Source organism: Cloeon dipterum, chromosome X (genome assembly GCF_949628265.1).
Source record: "Cloeon dipterum chromosome X, ieCloDipt1.1, whole genome shotgun sequence".
In the NCBI taxonomy this organism is placed as follows: domain Eukaryota; kingdom Metazoa; phylum Arthropoda; class Insecta; order Ephemeroptera; family Baetidae; genus Cloeon; species Cloeon dipterum.
Window position 1 is genome coordinate 24,648,447 of NC_088790.1, and position 27,874 is coordinate 24,676,320.

Here is a 27,874-nt window from a genome sequence, read left to right on the forward strand (position 1 = left end):
CCCTCAAATGTTTGCTCTTGAGGAAGAGCGATGGCTTGATCCAACGGCCGGGGGCGATAGGGCCTGTACCTTCCGCCGGTTGACATCCTCGCTGTTTGTTTCCGTTTCGGCATTGTTGTTGCTGCGAAGTGTAGTGTTCCGTGTTGTGTGGGAGAGTGATCGCATTGATACAAAGTCTCTTCGTTTATAGTCAGCAGCGGGACCAGCGATTGCGCGCGCATTGAGCTGACAGTTAAGGCTGTATTATAGCTAAAATCGTGCTTATGAGTAGTTTTAATTCTCGATTTTCAATGATTTATAGGATGATAATCACACTAATGCATATCACATTATATTCTTCCTGGTCCATTTAAACATTGTGCTACTTTTAAAGAGTCCAGATGGATTTATGAAATAATAAGAAGCCCATAACTGTCATTCAATGGTTTGTTTCACGGGAGAAAGTGCGGAATTTAGCCAAATTTCGTTCTTAAGTGTACGAAAACTGGTTTTAAAGCCAATGAAAATTGAACTGAGAGTGTTCTTTTAGGCCTAGAAAGGCAAAATTTCAGAATTCATTGGACCAATTCATTACAATATCGATAATTATAAAAAAGAGACGAACAAAAAAAAAATCATAACATAAGGTTTAAGTATAAAAATTTATGAAATGAAATTCGGAGAAAATCACCGATAATGAGACTCAGAAAGGTTATTTAGTTAAAAAAATTATCAATTTCTCGAATTAGACTTTAAATCTCGTTTTAATTAACTAAGAATCGAGCCAGTCGTACACAAAATTGTTTTTAATCTAGATCATTACATTTGTAGCGGTGCAGAATCTCGGTCCTCCTTTTTTATCTCTTTTCAGGTTTTGCAACGACTCCATGTTAATCTGTGATTACAAATCCCGTAGCGAAAATTTCATTAGAAAGTATCAGTTTTTATTCGGTTAACCGTCCCTATTCGAGCATGAAAGAAGAGCAAACGAGTCCTTCATTAAATATGCCATATTTATTTCTGGGATGAAAATTAGAGCGGGAGTCGGTAAATAAGCATAAGCAAAAGTTTCGTTTGGAACCGAAACAAGGTCCTATTTGTCTTATTAAAACATACATTGAAATTTTCATTAATTGTTTATAAAATGCTTAGAATTCTTGGGGGGAAAATATCACTTCAATTTAAACTGGCAACACCTGAGTCCATCTATTGGAGTGAGGAGAGACTGCACGAACTAGAGCCCGGGAAACTTTCAGAAGATCCGGATTACAAGACTTCTCGAGAAAATTCTGGATCCCAAGCAGAAGTATAAGAGGTTATATGAGAATCGGGCCAATATCGGGTATTTTTCTGGACAGGAAGCTCGTTGAACAGTTTCGGGTGAAATTGACCTTCAAATTTAGGAGGTTAATTGGACGGGACTTTTGGCGTTGAAGTATATGTAGGTGACACGGATAACACCTTAAAATATATTTGCTTAAATTGCTTGTCAATAGATAGAGAAATTCCAGGTTGGAAGTTCGAACCGAAACCTTATAGGGAGCTAATAATTGAGAAGCAGAGGAAAACTGTTACACCACAGAAACGGATTTATCTTAATATATGAAATGAAATACGGAAATTCGCGGATTTTGGAAGGTCAGAGTGGTTTTTGCCATAAATTGAACGCCATAAATTATCAACTTTCACGGAGTGTGGCAGAAAGAATATTGATAAAAGGTAAACGCTGATATTGTATTCAAGTGTTGATATTGTAAAACGGAGAAGTATTTCTTTTTTAAAATGAATAGGGGATGTGGAAAAACTTTGGTCTACGAATTCATTGTCAGAGAGCCTCTAATTCAGCAAAAATGCCACATTTGTATTCGTTATTTAATCTTTAAATGCAAAAGAAATCAAGGTTAGCCACCATTTTCAAGAAATCAGCTGATTTTTCTCCCATCCAGCAGGTTTAATCAACATTTTAACTCTACTTTGCTGCCAAGCCAAAATTAGCCAAAATGAATTAAAATCAACGGCTAATTGAAAGCAAGCACAAATTTGCTTTTAATAGAGGGGACATTTGGTGTTTTCAAGACTGGACGGCCGTCATTTGGAAATTACCGATTCAATGCAGGGAAAACCGATTCTCCCTTTTGTTATTGATACATCAGTGCCACTAACATCGCCTTGTTTATGCCAAATCCTTTAACCGAAAATGAATGACTTGACTTTAACAGCGTGTTGCTGCTAACCGTGGGAAATTCAACAGCTGAAAATTGTGAATATTAGACTTTGATTGGACTAGTTTGAATTTTATCGCTTTGGGTTAAATCTTGAGGAAAAAATCAGCTGATTTCTTGCAAATGGTGCTCTTTCGTTAATTTATCTTGCTCAGGGAGCTTATTGACTCAATTTTCGCACGTAATTGTAATAGTCATTAGGACAGCACACGTTTCAGTTTCTCATCATTGGCTTTTTTACGGCATAATTAAACAGAACGGACAGTTGATTTGTTATTTTTAGCTTTAACGATATTTTCGTGCTGGGCGAAAGGGTGACATCTTTCCGGTGATATCGCAACGGTGCTCCGTAAGAGGCCAAGCATTTCGGCGGGAGGGGGCGGCGGTTTCAAGTTTTTGCGTGGCGTTGCCACATAGTTCAAGGTCGATTTGAAATTTGGCCGCAGATTCCATAAGTCTTGAATTACAGTGTGAGAATCTGAAACGATAAAATGGATGTAGTGATTTGAAATTTATTTTGAGTAAATGAGAGGACTCAGCCGCGAGATTTAAGGCGATGGCTGACCATTTCCACTGGTTTTCACGCTGCCGACATAAATTAAAACCTGAAGCAGAAAGGCCAGAAGACATTTTTTGTCCTGAATTTTTAAATTGCTCGATTTTAAACATAGCTTCATGTTTGATATGCAAATATAATAAAGTTATCCCCCATTTTCAAGAACGAATTTAGATGAGGCATATTTGCTGAATTAGAGGCTTTCTGGCAATGAATTGTTAGCCCTAGGTCGTACATAATTCATTTAAAAAATTGATTTTTGTTCTTATTTACCTATGCTAGTGGCAGCAAGGAATGCAATTGAAAAAAAAGTTGTTAAGGCACTTAATTTAGGCACAATTTGAACGAATATTTGTTAGCATCATGCTATTGGGGGAGGAGCCTTATAAAGGGAGCTGCGCACTCCACGGTCGGTAAGCAGAGAATAAATAACACGGATTCTTTGGAGAACTTTCAGTCTCCCTCAAACCGTCAGGCAGTATACATCGCAGGAGCAGCATGGGAGAAAATAAAGAAATAGAAGGAAATTCCAACGCCTGCAATCGGTACAGGCTTCGTCGCCGGAGATACCAGCGTTTGGGGGTCATCTCTCATCCGCAAAAGCCAACTGAAGAGGTTGCCGAGTGGATGGGGAAAATTGAAAGTTTCTTCAGTATTACTGATGAAGAATTCGACCAACAAGGCGACTAGATTCATTACTTGTCGCTAAAATCGGCCCTTTTCAGGGCCAATAAATATTCCCGTTGAAAGCACAAAAAGAAATGGCAACAGGCCACGCAAACACAGGCTTTAGCCATTTAAATCGTTCACTAGTATAGCTACAAAATTGTAGGCAATGAGGCCTGCCTATTCAGATCATTGACTCTGGTATGATATCCTATTCTGTTTTGCTGCAATGGATGTTTTAGGAATATATTTAATGTGCGGGGAAATGCGCTCTGTTGGTGGTCATATCTTCTAAACTTTTAATTTCCTCCCACGGAAGAATTGCTGGTTTGCTTTATTGGAGCAGGTTCAATGCAGCGCATTCCACACCTTTTGAAGTTCTCAAGAGCAGCGACATTCCGATATAACCCTTAAAGGGACAAGCCTTTCAATAGATGGACACTATTTTATAAAATCACAGTGCTGCCGCGTTGAAGAGTAGATATGCTCTCCTTGGAGTAGAAACATTTTGTAAACAAATCAATAAAATTTCAATTTTGTGTCTTAATTATGCAAAAGTAAGAGACAAATAGGACCTTTTTGAAACTCCCATTTAATAGCGGTCCTAAATATGATTTAGAGTGTGAAATATCAGTCCATCGAAGCAAAGACAAAGGAAATATCCTCAAGAGTTAATTGATCCGCATGCTAATCCGTAAATAATGTACGGAAGCCCCAATATAATATGACAGGCGTGGCCCTGAATCATGGACTTCAGGTAAGAAAACTTAATTTAAGTGACGCGTTAATTTTTTAAGAAATTGTTTTGGTTTCAATTTGCTCAGACCACTTGATAAAGATTTAACCCATGCATTGTGTGTGGCCGGTAGCCGGTGCCGGTTTTTTTCACATAGAATCGCGCCAGTCGTACACAAAATTAATGTTAATCTCAGATCATTACATCTGTAGCGGCGCAGGATCTCGGGTCTCCTTTTTTTTATATCTTTTTTCAGGTTTTGCAACGACTCCATGTATATCTGTGATTACAAATCCCGTAGCGAAAATTTCATTAGAAAGTACCGGTTTTTATTCGGTTAACCGTCCCTATTCGGACATGAAAGAAGAGCAAAAGAGTCCTTCATTAAATATGCCATATTTCTGTCTGGGATGAAAATTAGAGCGGGAGTCGGTAAAGAAGCATAAGTAAAATTTTCGTTTGGAACCGAAACTTTATAGGGAGCTAATAATTGAGAAGCGGAGGAAAACTGTTAGACCACAGAAGCAGATTTATCTGAATATATGAAATGAAATACGGAAATTCGCGGATTATGGAAGGTCAGAGTGGTTATTGCCATAAATTGAACGCCATAAATTTTCAACTTCCACGGAGTGTGGCAGAAAGAATATTGATAAAAGGTAAACGATGATATTCTATTCAAGTGTTGATATTGTAAAACAGATAAATATTTCTTTTTTAAAATGAATAGGGGATGTGGAAGAACTTTGGTCTACGAATTCATTGCCAGAGAGCCTCTAAATCGGCAAAAATGCCACATTATATTCGTTATTTAAACTTTAAATGCAAAAGAAATCAAGGTTAGCCACCATTTTCACGAAATCAGCTGATTTTTCTCCCATCCAGCAGGTTTAATCAACATTTTTACTCTACTCTGCTGCCAAGCCAAAATTAGCCAAAATGAATTAAAATCAACGGCTAATTGAAAGCAAGCACAAATTTGCTTTTAATAGAGGGGACATTTGGTGTTTTCAAGACTGGACGGCCGTCATTTGGAAATTACCGATTCTTTGCAGGGAAAACCGATTCTCCCTTTTGTTATTGATACATCAGTGCCACTAACATCGCCTTGTTTATGCCAAATCCTTAATCCAAAAATGAATGAATTGACTTTAACAGCGTGGGAAATTCAACAGCTGAAAATTGTGAATATTAGACTTTGATTGGACTAGTTTGAATTTTATCGCTTTGGGTTAAATCTTGAGGAAAAAATCAGCTGATTTCTTCAAATGGTGCTCTATCGTTAATTTATCTTGCTCAGGGAGCTTATTGACTCAATTTTCGCACGTAATTGTAATAGTCATTAGGACAGCACGTTTCAGTTTCTCATCATTGGCTTTTTTAACGGCATAATTAAACAGAACGGACAGTAGATTTGTTATTTTTTGCTTTAACGATATTTTCGTGCTGGGCGAAAGGGGGGTTTTCCGTGACAACTTTCCGGTGATATCGCAACGGTGCTCCGTAAGAAGGCAAGCATTGCGGCGGGAGGGTGCGGCGGTTTCAAGTTTTTGCGTGGCGTGTCCACATAGTTCAAGGTCGATTTGAAATTTTGCCTCAGAGTCCATAAATCTTGAATTGCAGTGTGAGAATCTGAAACGAAAAAATGGATGTAGTGATTTGAAATTTATTTTGAGTAAATGAGAGGACTAAGCCGCGAGATTTAAGGTGATGGCTGACGGTTTTCGCGCTGCCGACATAAATTAAAACTTGAAGCAAAAAGTCACTTTTTCTTCTGCATTTTTAAAAATTTGACCGTTTTTCACCGACATCTGGCGTGTCTGTTTCAGCCTACAGCCTAGCCAGATTCGCGGCGGCTGCACACTTAATCAAATATTTTTCACTGGTGTGCAGTGAAGTTCTGCTGGCTGTGACCTCAAAAGATTACTTGTTTTAAAGTACTCGTCAGGATTCCAAAAAATTTTGTTGAATTTCATTTTTCTGGCTCTCGTTCCTGGTATTCTTGTAAAAAACGCCTTGAGCTGGAAAAGATGGGATTAAACTTATCTTAATTAATAATTTTTATACGCGGTAAAGGCTGGTCCTATTTCCGGATTTTTTCCTTTTTAAACTGAAAAATATCTATATAAATTTTGTCTATGCCGTTTGTAAATTCAAATTTCACGGCATCATAACGAGATTAAATGGGCGTGTATTGTTCAAGTGTGCCAACTTATTTTCAAAAAAATGGCGGCTTTTTTAATGTTTGTTTCCGCTGCGATTTCAGACTCAATTCTTTTCACTGTTTATTCTTGACTTAATATGCTTTCTTTTGACGTGCTGAAAACCAAAATCGGCTAAGCCAAACGCCAAAAACAATTTTTTGAAATACAAAATCTTTTTCAATGGTTCTACGGCGAATGACTGGACTGATTTTGGTTTTTAGCACGTCAAAAGAAAGCACATTAAGTGAGGAATTCACTATTAGAGGATTGAGTCTGAAATCGCAGCGGAAGTGCTTTAAAATAAAATTATTATGGAAGTATACGGTGGCGCCATCTGTTGGCTGCTTCAAACAGTGAGGGTTTATACAACTGGTGAATTTAGGGAATTAACAAAATAAAATAACTCAAGTGTAAAACATATCTTCTTCACAACCTTGAATTTCAAAAATATAAGACTTCAATTTTGAAAATTCAAATCTAACATAAAAAATAAAATCTTATAAGAGAATTGTTTCAATAGTAAAAATACCTAATATCAAAACCAATTCTAAAAAAGCCAATGTATGTCCTTCGAAAATTGCCTGGTTTTCACCTTTTTCAATGACCCTGGCTAAAACCAGCTAGTCAAAATCATTTGCAAAAATTCCCCCTCTCCCCAACCACCCTCGAGCTGTGTTATTTAGCGTTTTCCGGTGAAGGACTATCTAGTAAGACGGTCCCGAAATTTAACAAAAGATTAACAAACTGTATTAACATCTTTATTCACCCTAACCGCAATAATTTTCTTGTCGTCAGTTGTCATATTATGAATTATGTTTTGCAGGTGGTCAAGTGCAGTGGGTGTCTTTTGTTCATATTTAAAAATAAATAACAACTTCTCCATTGTGTCGCGTAACCCTTTTTCCGCTCGCAGCACTGCACCATGTTTGGCACGGGTCGGTTATGCAGTTCCTGCTTGACACTTTATTGCCATTGTTCATGTGACTTTATTTTAAAATCTGTTTTATATGTATTGTACACGGATAAAAAGCATACGTGAAACCGCTGTAAAAACAACTCAGGTGTATACCTACTGCTGCGCTCAACAAGAAATTATGACAAATTTGTACGATTTAAAAGATATTTCTACGCATGGATGATTTTTACCAAGAATAGATTAATATATATTGCTTTTTCCCTTTTGACTGTACTGTTCTCAGTCTCTTGTGCGAAAAAGATAATCCTGATTGGCGTCTCCTTTTTCGAGAGGCACGACATGCAACACAATGTGACAATACACGCTAAAAGAAAATCAGGACGGCTCTTGAAGGGTGTCCCATATTATTTTAATCATTCATTCCCTTCTCACGTGAAAGTATTTTATTCAATCAACCCAAAACTTACAATAATATCCAAGGGCAAGTTATAAATGGCTATCCATGTTATGGTCAGAAATTCATTGCAGCTTTTTTGAGAAAAATAACCTTTTTATTCTTTCTTGCAGACCCTGCTTCTTTCGTGCGGTGTTATTATTTTTTTATTGCTTAAAGCGCTTTTAGTGAAAATATTTAGTGGCCCTGAAAAGGTTCGGTTTTTGGCGGCTTGCGTGGGAGGGTTTTGAAGAAGAAGCAGGGATTATTTGCTGCCCTGCTGTGAGCCAGATGACTCAAACTGTTTCTTCGTTATCGTGATCGTTTCCGCGAAACTGCAAATCACTTCTTCTTCGTCTGGAGGGCGAGGATTTGGAGCTGGAGGTGGCTTTGGTGGCCGGAAATAGCCGGAATAAATATTTTTACTGAAAATTTTATATGAACAACGCTTTATTGCGGTTGCTTGTCAGCGAGTGTAAAGTGCTTCAAATTTAGAAAAAACATCTTAAAGGAAGTCATGCTATGTTAGTGATTTTTACAGTGTTATTTAGCGTTTTCCTGTGAAGGACTATCTATTAAGACGGTCCCAAAATTTAACAAAATATATTAACATCTTCGTTCACCCTAACCGCATTAATTTTCTTGTCGTCAGTTGTCATAATATGAATTATGTTTTGCAGGTGGAAAAGTGCAGTGGGTGTCTTTTGTTCGTATTTTAAAATACATAACAACATCTCCATTGTGTCGCGTAACCCTTTTTCCGCTCGCAGCACTGCACCATGTTTGGCACGTGTCGGTTATGCAGTTCCTGCTTGACCCTTTATTGCCATTGTTCATGTGACTTTATTTTAAAATCTGTTCTTAATGTATTGTACACGGATAAAAAGCATATAGGGTTACTGAGATTATGAGGTTCGTCATCGCTGATGAATATTAAACCAGATTTGGCCTCTATTATTATTTTCTGCGGCTTTGGAATTAAAATAAATTTAAATTCGTCGTTTTCATTAAGCATATCTCACGATTTATGTTCAAAATTACTTCTATCTTGATCTCTTTCTTTTATTTTTAAGGATTTAAATCATAATAATAGAAAACATCAAGGGAACCTTTTTTAAAATTTAGCAAAGGAATTTTTCGACTATAGCTGTTCTACAATTAATCAATTTTTAACTATTGCCAACTTCAAGGATTGGTTTTTCACTCTAAAATTTCACCTGAGAAACCTAAAAAAATTGTTTAAATTTAATAATTTCGTGACGTCTTTAGTCGTTTAAGTAGAATTTTTTACTAAACGCGTCTCGAACTCCAATAAAATATTTATAATTCGAACTTAAAATTAGGAGGTGACCGATCCAAGTATTAAAAGTGAAAGCGGTCACGAGAATAAGTTAGGCTAGGTACAAGGAGTGCTGAATGCCATCCTCCTGAACATATGAGGCGTCATGCTGTTTCTCCGACTCTCTTGGGTCGTGGCAGAGACCGGAATAGGCGAGTGTTTTTTTATTTCTATCAGACCACAAGTTATAACTGGCTGGTTTTTAAAAATTTCAATGTTGTATTTGTAGAGTATTCTTTTTAATCTGTCTCTCCTATAAGTTTCGGCTTCACAATAGAACCCTATTTCATGGATAATACAATTCCTTTTTTGAAATTACTGTGAAGGCGAAACTTGTAGGAAATAAAATATTAAAATGTGTGAGTGTGGTGAAACAGACTTCAATGCGCGCGCGAGAATCATTCAGGGTCGCGTTCTCAGAGGTGATAACGCCTTGCACCCGCGCTTACAGCCACCCCCGACTCGCAGTGTTTTCGGCCAACGTGCATTTTCATTCAGGGTCGTAAAACCCTGGAACGACTTGCTACCTGTACTCAAAAACAGCACCGCCGCGCAATTCCCCGCTCTTCTGAAGCAGCAATTGTGGAGTGATTTTTAATTTTTAAAGTGTTTTGTGATCTTCCAAAATAGTGCTAAGTTAAAATTCGAACGGGCGCATCGCGACGACTACGGTCTGTTTTATCGATTTTTCGCTAGCTTTGTAGCCCTTTTTCATCTGTATATAACCTGACATTGCATTTTACATGTATATTGACTTAGATGAAATTAAACAAATATAATAATAAAAGGAGAAAATTTGAAAGCAACGAAGGTGAAGTCAGTTTTTATTATAATGGCATAACCAACCTCAAGTGTAGCCACATTAATTATGAATTTTTCTTTATGTAAAATATTAGCTTTGTCTTTGGTCACCGTCGTAATTTCGGCCATTATTTGCGGGATTACAACTCTGTCTCTCTCCGCTCTGTGCACCAACGGAGAGGTGAAAGAAGGTTAGAAAATATAATCCAATTAATTGTCCACCTGCAAAAATTTATATTTCGAAAGATTCATTTATTACGTAATCTCACGCACTCTCGGGGCAGAATTCGGCGCTTCGATCGGGGTTTTGTTCGCGTTTGCAAACACGGTGGCGGCTGCGATGAACACGGTCGGCTTCTGTGACACGCTGATCACTGTGTTGGACGAGTTCGACATCAAACTCGTCGACGGCGGCTTGCACGACGCACAAATCTGCGGCACCATCGCCTTGCTCGTCATGATTTGCATCTGCATCCTCGGCATGGACTGGGAAGTCAAGGTAAATCTGATATTATTTGTTTTAAACTGATTTGCCTCGTGCTATGCAACCAGCTAAGCACTGATGCTCGGCGTCTCAGTTTTCAACACTTCTACAAGGTGTTAGTAGATTTTTTGATTGATATTTATTTAATGAAACACCAATGGGCATGAATAAAATATTACAGTAAACTAGCACGCATGAGAGTAAATGGGATCTTCTTGCGTTCAACAAAGTGGTAGAAATTCACATTTTCATCACAGAACGAACATCTACAATCGAGACCGGCCTTACAATGATATTTCTGGTTAGTACAGTAAACATAATGAGAATCGTGACAGGCGTGCCTGGTGAAAACATGTCTATTTAGAAAACAGGCATTTTTCCAGCCCGGATCGCCCATTGCAGGGGTGGCATAAAAAGCCCTAACAAGCTTGAAAAGTCTATTATTGATAAAACTCTTGTAAGCAGCAGTTTCTGGAAGTGAAAATTTCTTAAGAAAATCATCAACAAAAAATTCAGTGTCAGCCAGCTCATAATGCTCATATGCCAATCTAGATTTCATGAGTTTTTACAGTTTTTTTATAAAATTCAAAATTATTTTATTTATCAAGAAATATTTATGGCATGGCAAATACATACTCATCTCATTTAAAACAACATTGTTCCAATTTTAATCAGGCACAAAATGTTCTGGTTGTAATCATTGCCGCAGCGATGGTGGACTTCACAGAATTGATTCAGTAGTAAAAAAATCTAAAATCAAAACCAATTTTAAAAAAGCCAATGTATGTCCTTCGAAAGTTTCCTGGTTTTCACCTTTTTTAATGACCCTGGCTAAAACCAGCAAGTCAAAATCATTTGCATATCTCCCCTCCCCCCTCTCTCGAACCCCCCTCGAGCTGACTACTATTTATGCATCTTTAAAGAGAGAGATGTAATAATAAATCAGTTTAGTTTTTTTCATTTTACTAGAGAGATTAAATTAAGTGGAGCACACGTACGACATTAAAAACATTTTTTAACGGAATATTTTATATGAACAACGCTTTATCGCGGTTGCTTCTCAGAGAGTGTAAAGTGCTTCAAATTTAGAAAAAACATCTTAAATGGAGTCATGCTATGTTAGTGATTTTTACAGTGCTATTTAGCGTTTTCCGGTGAAGGACTATCAATATTAGACGGTCCCGAAATTTAACAAAAGATTAACAAAATATATAACATCTTCGTTCACCCAAACCGCAATAATTTTCCTGTCGTCAGTTGTCATAATATGTATTATGTTTTGCGGGTACTCAAGTTTCGGGTGTTTCTTTGTTCGTAATTGTGCCTAAAACACGTGACATCTTCGCCTTTGTCTCGCGGCACGCGTCACCCTTTTTCGCTTTCAGCAGCCTGACACAATGTGCACAACACCATATTTGGCACCTGTCGGCTATGCAGTTCCTGCTTGACACTTTATTGCCATTGTTCATGTAACTTAATTTTAAAATCTGTCCTAAATGTATTGTACACGGATAAAAAGCATATGTGAAACCGCTGTAAAAACAACTCAGGTCGACACCTACTGCGCTCAACAATAAATTATGACAAATTTTTACGATTTAAAAGATATTTCTACGCATGGATGCTTTTTACCAAGAATAGATTAATATATATTGCTTTTTCCCTTTTGACTGTACTGTTCTCAGTCTCTTGTGCGAAAAAGATAATCCTGATTGACGACTCCTTTTTCGAGAGGCACGACATGCAACACAATGCTACAATACACGCTAAAAGAAAATCAGGACGTCTCTTGAATGGTGTCCCATATTACTTTAATCATTGATCCCCTTTTCACTTGAATAATAGCGATAATATAGCCTTCGTTTTTTGTTCCCTTTTACATGTTATTAAAAGTGAACAAATAAAATAGCCGCAAAGCAAATTTAATGCCCGTTGATTAGGCGCCCACAATGAGTGAGCGACCTCGTTTTCAGAATAATAAATTGAATGACCACAATACTTTTATTAAACCGATAACAAGTTAATTGCTCATAACTGGTTTTATAATCGGTTCTTTACACTAAATGAAAAACCAATAAAATAGATAAACCAACAGTTCTTTTTTTATTGTGTTTTTTTATCATCGTGGTACTATATTATATAATGTAACGTAAACATTGCCCACTTATTTGAATCAAAAGTCAATTAACACTGGGATAAAAAAAAAAGTTGGAAAGCGGGAACGCGTGGAAGCAGTTGTATCTTTTTTAGTAACTGTTTCATCTTGGTTGTCAGTCTTTATTTGATCTTCAATTTGTGCAGAGTGCTCTCGCCTGGAAGGCAACGGATATTGTCATTTTTTCTAGACGGAGAAATGTCTAATTTTCGACCGTCAGCCCATTCAGGCCTGTGGCTTACTCTGGAGGCCCTGCCTAGGCTCCAGTTTTACCGCAGTCAATCTTTACAGAGTAAAAATCTGCCGACGCTGTAGGAGAGCTGTACGAAGGGGTTACTGAAATTGAGGTTCGTCATCGCTGATGAATATTAAACCAGATTTGGCCTCTATTATTATTTTCTGCGGCTTTGGAATTAAAATAAATTTAAATTCGTCGTTTTCATTAAGCGTATCTCACGATTTATGTTCAAAATTACTTTTATCTTGATCTCTTTCTTTTATTTTTAAGGATTTAAATCATAATAATAGAAAACATCAAGGGAACCTTTTTTAAAATTCAGCAAAGTAATTTTTGGACTATTGCTCGTTCTACAATTAATCAATTTTTAACTATTGTTAACTTCAAGGATTTGTTTTTCACTCTCAAAATTTCACCTGAAAAACCTGAAAGTAAATTGTTTAAAATTTATAATTTCGTGACATCCCTATTCGTTTAAGCAGATTTTTTTTACTGAACGTCTCGCACTCCAATAAAATATTTATAATTCGAACTTTAAATTAGGAGGCGACCGATCCAAGTATTAAAAGTGAAAGCGGTCACGAGAATAAGTTAGGCTGGATCCAAGGAGTGCTGAATGCCGTCCTTCTTTCCAAAGGATACTGGAAGAAGGACGAGCCGATCATAGGATACGTGCTCACCTTTTTAGTCGCTTTGACCTTTATTATAATTGGTAAACAAATATTAAAACGAAAGTGTATCGAATAATTGTCGTTTTAGCCGACTTGAACGCCATTGCACCTTTGATCTCTAATTTCTATCTTGCGTCGTACGCGTTAATCAATTTCTGCACCTTCCACGCTTCCTTTGTCAAACCCACCGGTTGGCGGCATTCATTCAGGGTAATTTTAACATTTTATACTATTTTTATAGTTACTTGATTTAAAAAAATCTCCAACGGCGAAGCAGCGTTTTAGCTTCAAAAGTAAAATCCAGAGGTTTGAAAGGGGTGGTTATGAAGTTACCTTAAACCCTCAGTTGGTCAGAGGAGGTCGCGCAGAGCATTTATTTATAAATTACACTTCAAAAAAAAAAAAAAAAACTAAAAAAACATGCCCCCAAAACTAAAAAATAGGAAGGAAAAAATCATTCCGAAATTTTCTCACTTTTCCACGTGTGCCTTGAGGCCTGCTATTGAAGAGCTGTTGTGATTTTAAAAAGAAAAGGTGCGACCTTTATTCATTTGCTTATTAAGGGATCAATTAATTTGATGATTCAAATTGTTAAAATTTAAAAACCTTTTTTACTTTATTCCGAGGCATATAGAAATTTTTATCAAATTTTCTTTCTTTGCTTGAATATCTTTTTAATGGCCCATTTGTAGTTATTTATAAAAACATATTTTAGCATTTTATAATTTTGAAAAATACAATTTTAATAAAAATTAGAAATAACTTGCATTTTCAAGAATTTTTCCATTGTAATGAATTGGAAACGTGAATTGCATAAATGCGATTTTCTCGGCGTTTCGCACGGCAGATTTCGGGAAAATAATTAACCACGCATTTAAGAATACGAATGAGCGAATTAATGTCACCCGAACATTACCATTTAAAAATGAAGAAGATAAACACTTTTAAGAGAATAAAAACACTTTTCTTTCCAGAATGTCACAAATTATCCACCCCAATGATTGGTCTCGTTAAGTAATCTTGAATATTGCTTACCAAAGAAGAAACTAAATAATTAACTCTCGATTTTGAATTTTTGTTAGTTGTGTTATTCCGCCTGATGTAAATTGCTTATTTTGAAATAGAAAACATCCCTTTAGTGTAAATGAAGGCAAATTTAATTAGGTTTTAAGTAAAATAAATACAATACAATTTCATCCTAACTTGAAGATGGCATTTTTTATCTTCTGCAAGAGACATTTTTCGAAGAAAAGCTGTTACTTCTGCAGATGCAGATTAAACAAAATACTTAAAGTGTCACGTACAAATTTCAACGCCAAAAATCCCGTCCAATGTCCAATCGAACTCCAAAATGTCTAAATCCGTCTGAAACTGCTTCGATATTAAAATTTTAAAAATATCACACACCAGAGTGAAATTGATCTGAAATAAGAAATGATGATTATATTTAAAATTTAAAATTAAAACTTGACACGCTTAACTCCAAACTATAATCATTTTGAGGCACATTTCATATGGAATGACGAATGACAAGCAAGCCAGGATTTGCCGGGAAGCAGTTTTCACGTTTCAGGTTTTCCCAGAAAATTAGAACATATTGCCAGGACTTGGCCGAATCCGGGAAATCAATTTCAGGTAAGCTCCGGACAAAAAATGTATCCACGTGGACTTGACGCACTATGCACTGGAGGGAGATTAAAAGATTAGAAGCTATATGTCCACCAACAGAGCATTACGCAGCTAAAACAGAAAATGATATCATACCAGAGTCAATGTTCCAAATAGGCAGGCCCCAGTATTATACGATGATTTTGAAAACTGACCTCGACGCCATCCTCATTTACAGCTGAATATAATTCCAAACATTATTGATCCTGATCAATTGCTTTGAGTTTTAATACTTTAATATTTTATTTGATTGTAGATCAATTATTTTCGCAAATGAAATAAATGCCACAAATTACGTATTTCTAATCACTTTTGCAACATTCAAGTTTTCACTGTTTTATTTTTTTCAGAACAGCTGCAACCAATTCTGACTATAACGTGGATAGTCATTTATTATTGTCCCTTTTATATTGCAAATTTTGATTTGAACAATATAATATTAGTTCAGATTCTCCAGTTTGCCCGGATTACTCGAGAAATTGATCCAAATAGGCAAGCCCCGGTATTTTAAAATGATTTTGGACAAAAACTGACGACAAAATATTCGTTATTTACAGCTGAATAAAATTACAAAAATTATTGATCCTGATCAAGTGCTTAAGTTTTAGCAGTTTAATAATAACTATATTTTTAAATTGTAGATCAATTATTTTCACATAGTATAAATGCGACGCAATCTGTATTTCTAATCCCTTTTGCGCGACATTCAAGTTTTCACCATAGTTAAATTTTTCAGAACAAATTCTGTCTATAACGTGGATGGCCAATTATTATTGGCCCTTTTATATTGCAAATTTTGAATTGAACAATATAATAATAAGAATATTAGCTTATTATTCAAATATAATGTGAGGTGATTATATTGCAAACTTTAGAAATTTTTACCGTCGCAACAGATATTTTAAAATTATAGGGATGGAGCAGTTTCATTCTCATTTTTGGGGTGCACGCACAATCTATTTTTAAATAGTCTCAGTCAAACAAGTCCAACAGCATCAGGACCAAGAAGTAACTGTTGAGGGTCTTTCCTTCACCTTTGCTTCAACGGAGTGATATTAAACATTTTAAATCATATTTATGACCGCTATTTAATGGGGGTTTCAAATATGTCGTATTGGTCAGTTACTTCTGTCTAATTAAGACATAAATTGAAATTTTATTACATTGTTTATCGCGGCTGGACCACGTGTCCGTTCTCCTTTGGGTCCGACTCGGTGGTGGCGGTTGTGAGAAAGGGTCAGCCTCAACCTCATCCAGTGAGGTGGCAGGTGGCCCGGCTCACCAAAACCCTGTCATACGAGGGCAAGGGCTCGGGTGCTGCGGGGGCCACCGCCGGCAACAGCTCTTCGGAGGTCTTCCTTTGGCAGCCTCTGCCGCCATCTTGCCGTGTGCGGCAACTGCTTCATTCATGCGGCGTTATTATTTTTTCATTGCTTTAAGCGCTTTTAGTGAAATTATTTGGTGGCCCTGAAAAGGGCCGGTTTTTGGCGGCTTCAGTGGGACGGTTTTGAAGAAGAAGCAGCGGTTATTCGCTGCCCTGCTGTGAGCCAGATGACTCAAACTCTTCAATCGTTATCGTGGACGTTTCCAAAACAACGCGAATCTCTTCTTCTTCTTCGGCTGGAGGCCGACGAATTTCTGTCCGAACTGCAGGTGCAGTTCTCCTAGGTGGCCTGTAGTAGCCACCTGTAGACATCCTCGCAGTCAACTTCTTCCGCTTTGCTCGCTTTTCTTTGTCCATGATTTTGATGTTTCGGATCTGTTTAACTCGGCTCGTCGTAGATCAATGAACGCTTGTATAACGCTTAGAATTCTTGGAGGGAAAAACTTTACACGTCATCGTAACACCTATCTGAGTCCATCTATTGGGATAAGGAGAGACTGCACGAACTAGAGCCCGGGAAGCATTCAGAATCTCCGAATTACCCCGAATACTCGAAAAAATTCCGGATCACGAGCAGAAGTATTAAAGGTTATAGGAGTATCGAGCCAAGATCGGGTATTTTTCTGGAAGCTCGGTGAAAAGTTTCAGGTGTAATTGACCTACAATCTTTGGATGTCGATTGGGCGGGACTTTTGGCGTTGAAATTTGTGGGTGACATGGGTAACACCTATATTTGCGTAAAGTGCTGGGGTTGAAGGCGGATAAAGTCGCAAATTCGTAATGTATTGCACCAATCAATCGTAATATCGAATTAAAGAAGACAAAAAACACATCTATAACATTAAATAATCAACTGGAATTTGTAAAAAATATTTAAGATTAAATCCAGACACTGAATGAAAGTTAAAGGTCAACTTGATTATCGCAAATATAGATAGTGTTAATATCACTAACGCAATTCAAATTTTTGTTTTAATAGGCAGTTTGCCTGATGCCTTGAGCCCTCTGGGCAGTGCTGCCTCTCTTAGCCAGTAAGTTAACGATTGTTGTTTTTAGGAGTCCGCAATGATTCCGCGATAATATAAGTATGGATTTTCAGAGGTAAATAAAAATAAAACCAAGAAGCGCTATATATTTCATCAAACAGATGTTGAAGCAATTAGAAGAATGATCAATGGTAAAATTGTGATACCGCTCTTGACTAATAGAATCGTGGAAGCAGTCACGGTACTCTTTAAACTCCGTACCATGCTCCTGAATCTCGCTAGCCATCAAAAGTGGAACAAATTTTGTGTTTTTGCCTCACTCGGTGGTTTCATTATTCTTTTATCGTTTACAGCAAAATGAGGCTTATGAAATGCGCTGGGACGATGCCTTTGCTCCTCAATTATTAGCTCTCCAAAATGATTCGGTTCCGCACGATAATTTTGCCTATTTACAGACTCAATCGCTTCCATTGTCATTCCGGCAATAAATATGGCATGGCTTGTGAATTGATTTTACGCTCATCTTGGACAGGCTCGAATTGGGACGTTAAACGGAATAAAAATCGAAATTTTCTAAAGAAATTTTCGCGACGGAATTTGAAATCGCAGATTCATTTAGAGTTGTGAGAAAACCTGAAACGAAACAATGGATGTAAAGATCTGAAATTTAAAATAACTTTTCTTACGACTGGCGCGATTTTTTTAGAAAAATCCCGGAAATGGCTGTTGGCCACACTCAATGCCCAGTTGGAGACTTTGTCAAGTGGTCTGAGTAAATTGATCCTAAAACAGTTACTAAAAAATTAACGTGTCTCTTAATTAAGTTTTTTTACTTGATGTCCATTAGCATCTGGACCAATTAACGGTTGAGGATTTTCCACTTTCTTTGCTTCAACGGACTGATATTAAACTTTTTAAATCATATTTAGGACTGCTATTAAATGGGGGTTTCAAAAAGGTCCTATTTGTCAGTTACTTCTGTCTAATTAAGACATAAATTGTAATTTTAATTCATTGTTTACAAAATGCTTCGAATTCTTGGGGGAAAAATATCACTTCAATTAAAACTGGCAACACCTGAGTCCATCTATTGGAGTGAGGAGAGACTGCACGAAAAACCGGGAAACTTTCAGAAGATTGGGATTACCGGACTTCTCGAGACAGTTCTTGATCTCAAGCAGAAGTATAAGAGGTTATATGAGAATCGGGCCAATATCGGGTATTTTTCTGGACAGGAAGCCCGTTGAACAGTTTCGGGTGAAATTGACCTTCAAATTTAGGAGGTTAATTGGACGGGACTTTTGGCGTTGAAGTATATGTAGGTGACACGGATAACACCTTAAAATATATTTGCTTAGAGTGCTTGTCAATAGATAGAGAAATTCCAGGTTGGAAGTTCGGGAAAGGGGACGTATTCAAGATGAGTTACAGCAGTCCATCACCTTTCATCATTCACAACCAGATTTTCAGGTATTTTTGAGATAACGAGTAAATAGTGAGCGCTCCCAGTCCCGATCGAGCTTCAAACCTGGAATTTCACTAATCTAAATTAACAATTAGATTAAACAAATACTTAAGTGTCACGTAAAAATTTCAACGCCAAAAATCCCGTCCAATGTCCAATCGACCTCCAAAATGTCTAAATCCGTCTGAAACTGCTTCGATATTAAATTTTTTAACACACAAGAGTGAAAGAAGAAATGATGATTATATTTAAAATTAAAACTATGCACGTTTATCTCGATACTAAATATTTTGAGACATATTTCGCATGCTGGAATGACGAGCAAGCCGGGATTTCAAGAGAAGAAGTTTTCACGTTTCGGGTTTTACAAATACATTAGAAGATATTCCCGGGACTGGGCCGAATCTGGGAAATCATTTTCAGGAAAAGGTAAGCTCCGGACAAAAAATGTTTCCCCGTGGACTTGACGCACTATGCACTGGATGGAGATTAAAAGATTAGAAGCCATGTGACCACCAACAGAGCATTTCGCAGCTAAAACAGAGTAGGATATCATACCAGAGTCAATGTTCCAAATAGGCAGGCCCCAGTATTATAAGATGATTTTGGATAAAAACTGACCTCGACGCCATACTCATTTACAGCTGAATATAATTCAAAAAATTATTGATCCTGATCAATTGCTTTAAGTTTTAAGACTGTAATATTGTATTTAATTTTAGATCAATTACTTTCGCATATGCCCTGAAAGCTAATAAAAATTGCTAATTTTTAATTGGTTTGCATTTCTATGTTATTTTGGAAATATAATTAAAATTGGGTAATATTAATATTCAAACTTTATTTATTTTATGGCAAGTCATACACATGATGTCATTCTTCTCCAAAATGCAAGCTATCCATTGATAAATACAAACTCAACACAAAATTATACTATCAAAATTAATTACAAAAGAAAATGTAATAACTTTTTTCATTTAAGACCTCCTAACATTATGCCTTTTAACCTTTCTTGAATATTTTCATAAAGCTAAATTTCAATGAACTCTGTTAAAGATAAATTTTTCAACGAAATAAATCATTGAAAAATACACTTAACTACTGTGAATGCCAGATTTTGAGGCACCGTTTATTTTTTGTGTTATGGTTAAACTGGTCTATTATAAGTTCTAAATATGAAGCGAATTATAACGCACAAAACTGGTAATGCCCGCGAATACCAGCAAGTTAGGAAAAATTCCTAGCCCCGCACACTTTATTCCGGAAATTGCCCATGCCTATTGAAGCTAATATAAAATAGCATTTTTCCGTGCACGATTTTCACAATTTATTTCTAAACGGGCATGAAAGAAACTTATTTAAATTTTTGGAAATACAGCTGTTATAGCAGGTTGGGATTCAGGGTAATTCAAAATAGCGGCCGCATTACCATCAAATTTAAAGCTATACCGATGAACGATTTAAATGACTGAAGCTTGTGTTTGAAAGGACCTGATGCTACTATTGCTTTTTGCGCTCTTAGCGGCAAAATTGGTTGGCCCTGAAAAGGGCCGATTTCTGCTGCAAGTTGTGAATCTAGACGCCTATTTGTTCACGTTCTTCTTCAGTCATGCTACGGACGTCTTCGATGTTGTGAGGTGAGTCGGCGGCGAGTGAGACTAAGCCCTCAAATGTTTGCTCTTGAGGAAGAGCGATGGCTTGATCCAACGGCCGGGGGCGATAGGGCCTGTACCTTCCGCCGGTTGACATCCTCGCTGTTTGTTTCCGTTTCGGCATTGTTGTTGCTGCGAAGTGTAGTGTTCCGTGTTGTGTGGGAGAGTGATCGCTTTGATACAAAGTCTCTTCGTTTATAGTCAGCAGCGGGACCAGCGATTGCGCGCGCATTGAGCTGACGGTTAAGGCTGTATTATAGCTAAAATCGTGCTTATGAGTAGTTTAAATTCTCGATTTTCAATGATTTATAGGATGATAATCACACTAATGCATATCACATTATATTCTTCCTGGTCCATTTAAACATTGTGCTACTTTTAAAGAGTCCAGATGGATTTATGAAATAATAAGAAGCCCATAACTTTCATTCATGGATCGTTTCACGGGAGAAAGTGCGGAATTTAGCCAAATTTCGTTCTTAAGTGTACGAAAACTGGTTTTAAAGCCAATGAAAATTGAACTGAGAGTGTTCTTTTAGGCCTAGAAAGGCAAAATTTCAGAATTCATTGCACCAATTCATTACAATATCGATAATTATAAAAAAGAGACGAACAAAAAAAAATCATAACATAAGGTTGAAGTATAAAAATTTATGAAATGAAATTCGGAGAAAATCACCGATAATGAGACTCAGAAAGGTTATTTAGTTAAAAAAATTATCAATTTCTCGAATTAGACTTTAAATCTCGTTTTAATTAACTAAGAATCGAGCCAGTCGTACACAAAATTGTTTTTAATCTAGATCATTACATTTGTAGCGGTGCAGAATCTCGGTCCTCCTTTTTTATCTCTTTTCAGGTTTTGCAACGACTCCATGTTAATCTGTGATTACAAATCCCGTAGCGAAAATTTCATTAGAAAGTATCAGTTTTTATTCGGTTAACCGTCCCTATTCGAGCATGAAAGAAGAGCAAACGAGTCCTTCATTAAATATGCCATATTTCATTCTGGGATGAAAATTAGAGCGGGAGTCGGTAAATAAGCATAAGCAAAAGTTTCGTTTGGAACCGAAACAAGGTCCTATTTGTCTTATTAAAACATACATTGAAATTTTCATTAATTGTTTATAAAATGCTTAGAATTCTTGGGGGGAAAATATCACTTCAATTTAAACTGGCAACACCTGAGTCCATCTATTGGAGTGAGGAGAGACTGCACGAACTAGAGCCCGGGAAACTTTCAGAAGATCCGGATTACAAGACTTCTCGAGAAAATTCTGGATCCCAAGCAGAAGTATAAGAGGTTATATGAGAATCGGGCCAATATCGGGTATTTTTCTGGACAGGAAGCTCGTTGAACAGTTTCGGGTGAAATTGACCTTCAAATTTAGGAGGTTAATTGGACGGGACTTTTGGCGTTGAAGTATATGTAGGTGACACGGATAACACCTTAAAATATATTTGCTTAAATTGCTTGTCAATAGATAGAGAAATTCCAGGTTGGAAGTTCGAACCGAAACCTTATAGGGAGCTAATAATTGAGAAGCATAGGAAAACTGTTACACCACAGAAACGGATTTATCTTAATATATGAAATGAAATACGGAAATTCGCGGATTATGGAAGGTCAGAGTGGTTTTTGCCATAAATTGAACGCCATAAATTATCAACTTTCACGGAGTGTGGCAGAAAGAATATTGATAAAAGGTAAACGCTGATATTGTATTCAAGTGTTGATATTGTAAAACGGAGAAGTATTTCTTTTTTAAAATGAATAGGGGATGTGGAAAAACTTTGGTCTACGAATTCATTGTCAGAGAGCCTCTAATTCAGCAAAAATGCCACATTTGTATTCGTTATTTAATCTTTAAATGCAAAAGAAATCAAGGTTAGCCACCATTTTCAAGAAATCAGCTGATTTTTCTTCCATCCAGCAGGTTTAATCAACATTTTAACTCTAATTTGCTGCCAAGCCAAAATTAGCCAAAATGAATTAAAATCAACGGCTAATTGAAAGCAAGCACAAATTTGCTTTTAATAGAGGGGACATTTGGTGTTTTCAAGACTGGACGGCCGTCATTTGGAAATTACCGATTCAATGCAGGGAAAACCGATTCTCCCTTTTGTTATTGATACATCAGTGCCACTAGCATCGCCTTGTTTATGCCAAATCCTTTAACCGAAAATGAATGACTTGACTTTAACAGCGTGTTGCTGTTAATCGTGGGAAATTCAACAGCTGAAAATTGTGAATATTAGACTTTGATTGGACTAGTTTGAATTTTATCGCTTTGGGTTAAATCTTGAGGAAAAAATCAGCTGATTTCTTGCAAATGGTGCTCTTTCGTTAATTTATCTTGCTCAGGGAGCTTAGTGACTCAATTTTCGCACGTAATTGTAATAGTCATTAGGACAGCACGTTTCAGTTTCTCAACATTGGCTTTTCTACGGCATAATTAAACAGAACGGACAGTAGATTTGTTATTTTTAGCTTTAACGATATTTTCGTGCTGGGCGAAGGGGGGGTTTTTCCGAGACATCTTTCTGGTGATATCGCAACGGTGCTCCGTAAGAGGCCAAGCATTTTGGCGGGAGGGGGCGGCGGTTTCAAGTTTTTGCGTGGCGTTGCCACATAGTTCAAGGTCGATTTGAAATTTGGCCGCAGATTCCATAAGTCTTGAATTACAGTGTGAGAATCTGAAACGAAAAAATGGATGTAGTGATTTGAAATTTATTTTGAGTAAATGAGAGGACTCAGCCGCGAGATTTTAGGCGATGGCTGACCATTTCCACTGGTTTTCACGCTGCCGACATAAATTAAAACCTGAAGCAGAAAGGCCAGAAGACATTTTTTCTCCTGAATTTTTAAAATGCTCGATTTTAAACATAGCTTCATGTTTGATATGCAAATATAATAAAGTTAGCCCCCATTTTCAAGAACGAATTTAGATGAGGCATATTTGCTGAATTAGAGGCTTTCTGGTAATGAATTGTTAGCCCTAGGTCGTACATAATTCATTTAAAAAATTGATTTTTGTTCTTATTCACCTATGCTAGTGGCAGCAAGGAATGCAATTGAAAAAAAAAATATCTGGACCTTGTTAAGGCACTTAATTTAGGCACAATTTGAACGAATATTTGTTAGCATCATGCTATTGGGGGAGGAGCCTTATAAAGGGAGATGCGCACTCCCCGGTCGGTAAGCAGAGAATAAAAATAACACGGATTCTCGGGAGAACTTTCAGTCTCCCTCAAACCGTCAGGCAGTATACATCGCAGGAGCAGCATGGGAGAAAATAAAGAAATAGAAGGGAACTCCAACGCCTGCAATCGGTACAGGCTTCGTCGCCGGAGATACCAGCGTTTGGGGGTCATCTCTCATCCGCAAAAGCCAACTGAAGAGGTTGCCAAGTGGATGGGGAAAATTGAAAGTTTCTTCAGTATTACTGATGAAGAATTCGACCAACAAGGCGACTAGATTCATTACTTGTCGCTAAAATCGGCCCTTTTCAGGGCCAATAAATATTCCCGTTGAAAGCACAAAAAGAAATGGCAACAGGCCACGCAAACACAGGCTTTAGCCATTTAAATCGTTCACTAGTATAGCTACAAAATTGTAGGCAATGAGGCCTGCCTATTCAGATCATTGACTCTGGTATGATATCCTATTCTGTTTTGCTGCGATGGATGTTTTAGGAATATATTTAATGTGCGGGGAAATGCGCTCTGTTGGTGGTCATATCTTCTAAACTTTTAATTTCCTCCCACGGAAGAATTGCTGGTTTGCTTTATTGGAGCAGGTTCAATGCAGCGCATTCCACACCTTTTGAAGTTCTCAAGAGCAGCGACATTCCGATATAACCCTTAAAGGGACAAGCCTTTCAATAGATGGACACTATTTTATAAAATCACAGTGCTGCCGCGTTGAAGAGTAGATATGCTCTCCTTGGAGTAGAAACATTTTGTAAACAAATCAATAAAATTTCAATTTTGTTTCTTAATTATGCAAAAGTAAGAGACAAATAGGACCTTTTTGAAACTCCCATATAATAGCGGTCCTAAATATGATTTAGAATGTGAAATATCAGTCCATCGAAGCAAAGACAAAGGAAATATCCTCAAGAGTTAATTGATCCGCATGCTAATCCGTAAATAATGTACGGAAGCCCCAATATAATATGACAGGCGTGGCCCTGAATCATGGACTTCAGGTAAGAAAACTTAATTTAAGTGACGCGTTAATTTTTTAAGAAATTGTTTTGGTTTCAATTCGCTCAGACCACTTGATAAAGATTTAACCCATGCATTGTGTGCGGCCGGTAGCCGGTGCCGGTTTTTTTCACATAGAATTGCGCCAGTCGTACACAAAATTAATGTTAATCTCAGATCATTACATCTGTAGCGGCGCAGGATCTCGGTCCTCCTTTTTTTTTATCTCTTTTCAGGTTTTGCAACGACTCCATGTTAATCTGTGATTACAAATCCCGTAGCGAAAATTTCATTAGAAAGTACCGGTTTTTATTCGGTTAACCGTCCCTATTCGGACATGAAAGAAGAGCAAAAGAGTCCTTCATTAAATACGCCATATTTCTGTCTGGGATGAAAATTAGAGCGGGAGTCGGTAAAGAAGCATAAGTAAAATTTTCGTTTGGAACCGAAACCTTGTAGGGAACTAATAATTGAGAAGCAGAGGAAAACTGTTAGACCACAGAAGCAGATTTATCTTAATATATGAAATGAAATACGGAAATTCGCGGATTATGGAAGGTCAGAGTGGTTATTGCCATAAATTGAACGCCATAAATTTTCAACTTCCACGGAGTGTGGCTGAAAGAATATTGATAAAAGGTTAACGCTGATATTCTATTCAAATGTTGATATTGTAGAACGGATAAGTATTTCTTTTTTAAAATGAATAGGGGATGTGGAAGAACTTTGGTCTACGAATTCATTGCCAGAGAGCCTCTAATTCAGCAAAAATGCCACATTATATTCGTTATTTAAACTTTAAATGCAAAAGAAAACAAGGTTAGCCACCATTTTAAAGAAATCAGCTGATTTTTCTTCCATCCAGCATGTTTCATCAACATTTTAACTCTACTTTGCTGCCAAGCCAAAATTAGCCAAAATGAATTAAAATCAACGGCTAATTGAAAGCAAGCACAAATTTGCTTTTAATTGAGGGGACATTCGGTGTTTTCAAGACTGGACGGCCGTCATTTGGAAATTACCGATTCTTTGCAGGGAAAACCGATTCTCCCTTTTGTTATTGATACATCAGTGCCACTAACATCGCCTTGTTTATGCCAAATCCTTTATCCGTATTAATGACTTGACTTAAACAGCGGGTTGCTGCTAACCGTGGGAAATTCAACAGCTGAAAATTGTGAATATTAGACTTTGATTGTACTAGTTTGAATTTTATCGCTTTGGGTTAAATCTTGAGGAAAAAATCAGCTGATTTCTTGCAAATGGTGCTCTTTCGTTAATTTATCTTGCTCAGGGAGCTCATTGACTCAATTTTCTCACGTAATTGTAATAGTCATTAGGACAGCACGTTTCAGTTTCTCATCATTAGCTTTTCTAAAGCTTAATTCGAAAGAATGGACAGTAGGTTTGTTATTTTTTTTAGCTTAAACGATATTTTCGTGCTGGGCAAAAGGGTGACATCTTTCCGGTGATATCGCAACGGTGCTCCGTAAGAAAGCAAGCATTTCGGCGGGAGGGGGCGGCGGTTTCAAGTTTTTGCGTGGCGTTGCTACATAATTCAAGGTCGATTTGAAATTTGGCCGCAGAGTCCATATATCTTGAATTGAAGTGTGAGAATCTGAAACGAAAAAATGGATGTAATGATTTGAAATTTATTTTGATTAAATGAGAGGTCTCAGCCGCGAGATTTAAGGCGACGGCTGGAAATTTTCACTGATTGTTTGCGTCGCTGGCATTAATTAAAACGTAAAGCAGAAGGGCTAGAAGACATTTTTTTCTCATGCATTTTTTAATTTTGACCCATTTTCATCGGTGGCAGGCGTGACTCTTGAGGCCTAGCAGCCTTGCCAGACTCACGGCGGCTGCTCACGTGATCAAATTTTTACCAGCTCAATTGGTCCAGCTCGACTGCCCAAGACCTCAAAAGAATTAATTGTTTTAGATTACTCCTCATCATTCCAAAAAATATGTTGATTTCAATTTTGCTGGCTCTATTTCCTGATAGTCTCATCCAAAGTCTTGAACTGGAAAAGGTAAAATTAATGTGTCTAATTAATTAAATATTTTTACGCTTATAGGAAACATCTGGTCCCGCAAATTATCTTGATTTTTTCTTCTCTCTCGAGGTTTTTTTACATCTTTTTTCTGTAAACCTAATTTTGATTTAAAAAAATAAATGGACTAAATTTTGAAAGGTAGGATCCATATAAAATGTCAACCTCTTTGGCAAGTGGTTTTCAGATCTTGATTAAATTCGACGGAGATGTTACCCTTAGGGTTTTCAGTTGATCCCTAAAATATTAGGTCAAAATTAAAAAAAATGCCTATTTTACAGGGGTTCAAAATTTGAGATTTTTGAAAAAGGTGATGTTTTTGGTGATTTGTAGCTTGGAATTAATTTTTTAAGTTTTCTTTGCAAAGTAATTTAAATTATTAACTATTTTTATTATATTGAGAGTGACATTCTTGACTGTTATCACGCTTTATTTATTGAGTTTGAGAAAAAAATTAGAAAACACTTATTTTGTCTGCTTTCGAGGTGGTGGTTAAGGGTTCGAAGGGGAATGGGCACCCTCATGATCACTTGAGATACTTACGTATCGAACGGTGTGCGGTTTTTGTAAATGTGACCCAAAGAAGCTGAGATTAAGCGGAACGTGTTTTTTATTTACTATCGGAATACCCGGAAAACATCAACTTAAAACACTCAATTCAAAATATCTCGAAAACGAAAAAAATAAGTTTCGCCAATTTTTTATAACATGGTTTTACGATTAGAGAACGTAATAAGAGAGGAGCGGAGAAGGGAGAGCGCGCGCAGAGCTGCTGTACTTCCCAGCGCATTTTTCAGTCTCATATAAACGTCATGTTAAATTGGTCCACGCCGACGGTTGGAATCAGTTGAAAAAGCTCACATGATCCGGTGCAACCGGTACCAATCGAAAGCTTATGACTTTATCTATAATATATATGTTGGAATGAAACCGGCGCTAATCGTATACTTCGAAAAAACTGCGATGCAAAAGATCAAAATTTAATGCGCAGTATGTCCCTTTTTTCATCTGCGCATCACCCAAGACGTGAACAAGGCAAGTAAGTGGCAGTGGGAG

General features: G+C 37.1%; 2 long non-coding RNA genes and 1 pseudogene across 2 annotated transcripts; 1 reads left to right on the forward strand and 2 right to left on the reverse strand.

Moving 5' to 3' along the window:
- Positions 1–27,874, forward strand: part of LOC135945404 (bumetanide-sensitive sodium-(potassium)-chloride cotransporter-like) — an 84,124-nt pseudogene that overhangs the window by 46,889 nt on the left and 9,361 nt on the right.
- LOC135945493 (uncharacterized) lies at positions 17,457–18,481 on the reverse strand. The gene is made up of 3 exons (XR_010575430.1): positions 18,272–18,481; positions 18,125–18,221; positions 17,457–18,071 (listed from the first exon to the last, which is right to left on the reverse strand). It is a non-coding gene; the product is annotated as an uncharacterized LOC135945493 (long non-coding RNA).
- LOC135945495 (uncharacterized) lies at positions 21,280–27,189 on the reverse strand. Its single transcript, XR_010575432.1, has 2 exons — positions 26,712–27,189; positions 21,280–26,382 (listed from the first exon to the last, which is right to left on the reverse strand). It is a non-coding gene; the product is annotated as an uncharacterized LOC135945495 (long non-coding RNA).